We start from the raw sequence: 6,644 nt of genomic DNA on the forward strand, positions 1-6,644 counted from the left end.
TTTATAAGCTTTAAATCCAAAATCGTCTTATCACAGGTGTTAATACCATCCACCTCACTCATTTCCTCCCCTATCCCATTCCCCACATTCAATTCTCATCACCACCATAAATTGCCCACAAATAAAATACGCATCATATAAGCCCGCCAACTCGTTACATCCGATGTTAGGTTCCTGCAACCTCCTCGAAGCTGCACTGTTAACTTGACTTATACAATCATCTCCATCGCATGGAAATTTAAGAACTTTCTGGCTTAATCAAGGAACAGGCCTTCATTGCGCTAAATTTATCTACACCGCTGTTAATAAGCCGTTCAATTTAATGGAGTATTTGCACATGCTCATTATGTGCCACTCTGCACACTACGCTTTTTCAACTTACACTTTCGTGTAACATTCTGCTGTATAACTATAAAGAAGAGGGATACCCTGGCGTTTGGGCAACCGCCAATCAACTCAAAGTCCAAAAAAATAATAATTAACATTAAAGCGTGTTTTAAGTAAAGACTAAAAGGATTGCAAAGGCCATTTCTATAAGTGGTGTCTTGAAGTGGCATAAAATCCACTCCTGTGAGTTTGCAAAACATTAAAATAAACTGTGCGTACAACTATGCAAATAAGCGTTTGTACGTGTTACACATATGTGTTTTGTGTGTGCCGTGTGATATGCTAGCCAAAGTTTCATTTACTGCAGTGATTTAAAAATTACATACGATCATCAAATCGCCCAATCCGTTTTAGTAAACTATTTTGTGAAATTAAATTGACAAAAACGCAAGTAACTGTACTGCTGTACTTTGAGCTAGCCACGCCACACAATCCGCTATTTTTGACAAATATCGCCGGCAAGCGGTAAAATAAAAAAATGCGACAAATAAACAAGTGCATAAAACGGCAAATACACCAAGCAGCAGTGGTTGCGTCGCTTAGCAAAGCAGCGGCCAGTCAGCACCATCAGCGCTAAGCAAGAAGCGCCAACAACAGCAGCGAATAGTGTCGCCAGAAGTAGCAGCATTGTGGGCAAGGCAGCAGCATACGACAGCGAAGTCGCAAAATTTAAGACAGCGGCGAGGGATGAAATAGCGCAGTGCAGCTAAGTAGTTTTAGCGTATACATACTTACGTACGTATTTCCATGTTAAGGTAGTAAAAGCAATATATGCACGAATTGGCTGGTAATACGCCGTTAGAGTTGGCGCTATTTTGTTCGCGCCACTGGCGGTAGTTTTGTGTTTGCAATTGCAATTTTTTCATTGTGTACAGATTTACATATGCGAGGATATTGCGGGACAGTCACGTACACAATAATATAAACAATTGAACAAATGATTATTGGATAATTAAATGAAACAAATAACTCGAATATTTTGTGTATCAGTATTAAATGTAACTATGTTAAATACCAAACATTTTAAAAATTTTACCAAATCGATTTTAGCAATAGAAATTTTAATTGATAATACAGTAAAACATGGATCGTGATGGAATTTTTAGCTTGACGGTTGACGGTCTTAGGGAAATGTTGGGCGGTTTAGGTGTGTCGACTAACGGACGGAAAGCGACGTTGCAGGACAGGCTACTGGAACACTTCGGCCTGAATGTGAGCGACGGCGATGATACCGATTTCGATGACGCTGCAAGTAGGCGAAGCGTACGTGGGTCCGTGGCTGAGCGTTCAGCATTCACTCTTCGGGACATTGAGGACTCATTGGGCAAATTTAGCGGGTCTGGTCAGGCGACATTCGATCAGTGGTTGGAGGATTTTGAGGCCAACGCAATGGCTGTGCAGTGCTGAAGGGTGGAGCAAAACTTTTTGTTAGAAGCCAAATTGGAGTTAGCAGTTTAAAATCCGCTAGTTTGGCGTCACTATGTCGTGGGCCGAAATACACCGCAGCCTTCGAAGGCGCCACCAGCGACCAGGAGAAAATCTGCGGGAATACCTTTACGCAATGATGGAGATCAGCAAATCAGTCAGTCTCGATGATTCCAGCTTGACCGAGTATTTGATCGAGGGGATTTTAGATAATCTCGCGAATAAGAGCAACTTGTATCAGGAGCGAAATATCAAGGAGCTGATGCAACAGATCAAGGTGTACGAGAAGAGCCGGTATAGCAAACCACAGACCACGAGTGGGAATTATGTATGTAAAGCCAACGCCTTTCAACAGGAATTTACAAAATTCACAGTCATCAAGCAAAGGGTGTTTCTTCTGTGGTGATCAGTCTCACTTTGCTCGAAAGTGTCCACGCAAGAAGATCAGATGTTTTCAATGCGGCAACGAGGGTCATCGAGCGAGTGAGTGCAGGAGCCCTGGAAATAAAGTAAAGACCGAGAGAACTCCAACAAACAGAGAGCTCAGCAAACAGAAGCGGCGACTGGTGGGCATCGGCAACAGTGCAATGACAACAACGGGCAGCTTTACCATCCCAATGCATATCAACGGAATTTCGCTCGACATCACGTTTCATGTGGCAAGGAAGCGGGATTTTATCTACCCTCTAGTGATAGGCAACAATGTTCTCAAACACGTTGACCTTATCGTTACGGAAGATTGTGCCGTTTTTAAGGAGAAGACGAGAAAGTCCAGTGGACGCGAGGATGCACTCGAGCGCAAGGCAGTGGCCGGTAATTGCGCTAGTGTGGTACGAGACGGAGCAGATCCGTGTGAAGGTGCAGCGGCGTGGAAGACAGTGGCCGGAAATTCCCCAAATGCTGACCAATTCGAGGAAACTCATTTGTGCGTAAAGCGAAGGCTGGTAATTGCGTAGAGGTTGGGCGAGTCGAAGAGAAATCAGGAGATGGTGCAGCAAAACGTAAGGCAGTGGCAAGTAATTGCGCAAGTGCAAATCCTGAAAATTCGATCACTCATGATTTGAACAATATTTACGATCTGATAACGAATATTGTGAGGAAGTTAAGAAGTGCTAGACCGGCAGATGCGGCTGAGGTTCAGCGTAGACATAATGAGATTCGAGATGGTGTCTGTGAACATGGTACGAGTGTCAGGCGTGGTGGTATCGTAGGATCACTACGCGAGCATGCGACGCCAAGCAAGACGGGTGTGTACGAGCAAGGAGTGGAATGCTTGAAGTTTCGCGATGGAAGGCTTCCAAGTCAAATCAGCGGGCTGCAAATAGAGTCTGGAATCGTGTGCGTGAGAGCTGGAACGGAGCATAATAAAGAATGCGAGATAGATGTGAGCAAGACATGAAAGGACAAGGTACAAAGCTCGGTAGCAGCCTACAAGCCAGCAGAATACTCAGTCCCACCGATGGAGCAAGAGCTTCTGCAGAAGGAGCACATCGACGAGTTTGACACGACATCGCCGAAATACAGCAAGGAAACCGCAGAACGTTTAACGAACATCGGCGAACTGCAAATGAGTACACCATGGACGAGCTAGTAGCAATCAAGCGAACGCAATACGGACCAGGACTCAGGCTATACCCAAAATACTTCGCGGCCGCTGCACCGCAGAGAAGATCGGCGACCACGTAGGGCCAGGCCTCACAATTACCATAACCAAATTCCTAAAGAAATGGAATCCATCATCCGAGCCCGAATGATCGCGCAAAATGGCCGAATGTGGGAAATGATGTACGCGACCATCGACGTAGAAACATACAAGTATGACAGTGGGGAACCGGACTAAGACTCATCGACGAATAAAACAGTGACAGGCCAACCTAATATTCACGCACGCCGGCAGTTTACTGTCAAAAATTTCTTATGCACATACAACCTGTATGGGACCAACCGAAATTGACCGGCTTGCGTAAAATGCTAACTCAAATTCCAAGATTTGTGTTGCGTGACATTTCTATTTGACGTTTGTGCTCATTTGACATTTTGGCGCGACTATGAATTAAAATTTTTAAACAAATGCAGAATAGCTCTGATTTTCAAATAAATAAAATAAATATTGGGGTCGATAGAGATGATCGACCTGAACATGACGGTATATTTATTTTTTGAGGAAACAACAACTACAGAAGTTATTAAGAGTCAAAGTTCAAATTAAACAACTCTTTAAATCAAAATTTTTTGAAAACGAATGCATGGATTTAAAAAATTTTGATCTAATTTGATAGGAAATTTTCTTGCCTTTAATTTGATATAAATATAGTCCTCCCTAAGTAGATTTTTTCTTTCTGTGTTGCCGCTGAAGAGAAGTGGAATTCCTTTCTGCGTACATTAATTAGATTTTTGTGAAAACTAAACAAGGCATATATAAAGTATGTATATCAAATTGAAGGGAACTAAATTTCCTATCAATTGAGACCGAAGCTTTTAAAATCTATACCATCGTTTTAAAGAAATTTTGATTTAAAAAATGGTTTAATTTAGACTTTGACCCTTAATAACTTTTGTAGTTGTTGTTTCTGCATGAAAATAAATATACCGTTATACTCACCTCAATGATCTCTATCGATACCCATATGTTTTTTTATTTGATAATCGAAGTTATTCTGCATTTATGCTCAAATTTTGCTCAACTTCTGAAATTTGACAGAAATGCAACTCTGAAAAATCACGCACGCAAATTTATTTCGGTTACTCAAATATGAAAAACTTGCGTGCGTGCGTAGAAAAATTCACGCCGGTAATATTAGGTTGGCCTGTGATAGGGATTGAACCCACTACACTGAACGTACTCAGAGATAGACTTGACTAGACAAACGAGGGACAGCAAGAAGACAGGTTGTAATTGACCGCCTTCAAGCGTATATGTAACCGCGTGTGTGCGAATAAACGTCCAGTTTTGTAAGCATTAAAAGCGCGTTTTAATTAAAGACTAAAAGGATTGGGAAGGGAAAATAGTACCCTGAAATTCTAGCTTAATAGTTTCCGGGTCCCGCCCCCTAAATTTCATGCTGGCTATGCCGATGGGAGTGACCACTCCGCCCCCCTTTGCGTAAAAAACTAAAAAAGCTTTCGGTACAAATAAAATAATCCATTTATTTTTATCAATACTTAAAAACATGCACAGAAAGGTCGACTTTGAACTTTTGAGTCCAGCTAAGCAAAATTTAAGGCCGGATCAAATTTATACTTCAAAAGATAATACAACCTGGTCTAAGAATCCATTGCCTAATGCTGGTCGAGCTCAAATGCGAAATATCGCATGTGAGCGGTGCTTATTTTATGTCGTTTCTGTGCAAACACCGGATTTTTTATTACATTATTTCCGTAGTAACATGCGGACTGTCAACAAAAGGTGCAAAGTTTGCAGCGGAATACAAAGTGTATACCCAGATCGCCCACAACGTGAGTGGATTCCGATAGATTCGAATGAGTTGGATGCATTTTGGGGCATCAACTTACAATGCGGCGTTGGCAATTCCAGCCATGATCGAGTGGTTGATTTGTGGGTTCCTCATGCACACCCCCTTTACCGTGCATCAGTGCCATTGGTTCGATTTTGAACCATCTTGAAGAGTATTCGTTTCGATGACTCCAGAACTCGAGAAACCATAACACAATTCGACAAGGCAGCTCCGATCTCGGAAATATTTTATTTCATCAATTTAGATTTGAGAAGCAACTATCGCCCTAACTCTTCGGCTTTCGTGGGCGCTCTCCTTTTCGCCAATACATCCGGTGTCTAAGCCAACCAAATATAGCCTAAACATATTTTAGGCTGCCCACTCGAAAACTCATTATCCGCTGCTAGAAGAGCTCTATCCGGGCGAAGCAAGAAAAAAGATATTTGAGAGAAAGTTGGGTTACGATTGGTGAGACATTTGGAAAACTCAGGTCGAAACATTACCATGGAAAACTATTTCACTAATCAATCACTAGCGGAAGAGCTAGAAGAAGCTAAACATGATCAGTACAATGCGCCGGCATTTCGAGAAAAGGCAACATTAAGTGTCATATGTGACAAAGAGGAACAAATGGGTTATTCTGCTTTCAACAATGCATAACACCGATGCGATAGATACAAACTAAGAAGCCCGCAAACCGTTAATTCTGACCGATATTCTTTTCTATAAATTCAATGAACCAAATGTGCTCAAACTATTCATGCAAACGTGCAAACCAGACACTTGCCTCTGGCGATATTTTATAATATAATTGACATCGCTGTCTAAATCCTATATACCGAAAATTAGTCAAATATTATGCCATCTAATTTGACGTGGCGTCAAATTTTTTGATTTTAAATTTTTTTGCAGTAAATGATGGATGCCATTGCATTTGTAGCTATATATAGCAGGGGAGTAAGAGCGTGTTATGGAAATTAATTCATAAAGCTATGCAGACCTGTCCGGCATAGTTGCCATGGACGCATCTGTGTATGTCAGCTTCTGGTTGAATTGTTGAACCACAAGCCATAACTCCTCTTGTCCCTGAAGAACTGGTTCTCAATCCAGTTAATGCAAAAATAGCTTCTTCCAAGCCATTGAAAATATTCATTTTGTTAGGTTCACCACCCGTTGCGCTTGCTAACGCTTTCGGCCGCGCTTATGGATTACAACCCCTGCTAAGTAGAATTCACCTTTCTGTGTTGCCGGTGAAGAAGGGCGGAAGGTATACAACGTTACTTCTGCGTATACATAACTCCGGCTACGCCACCCAAAGTATTCTTGCGCGGAACCCACATCGAAATTTACAAATAAGTGCATAGCTCAAACCGAATT

Source organism: Rhagoletis pomonella, unplaced genomic scaffold, assembly GCF_013731165.1.
Source record: "Rhagoletis pomonella isolate Grant_MI unplaced genomic scaffold, Rhpom_1.0 Rhpom_scaffold_00002, whole genome shotgun sequence".
Classification (NCBI taxonomy): Eukaryota; Metazoa; Arthropoda; class Insecta; order Diptera; family Tephritidae; genus Rhagoletis; species Rhagoletis pomonella.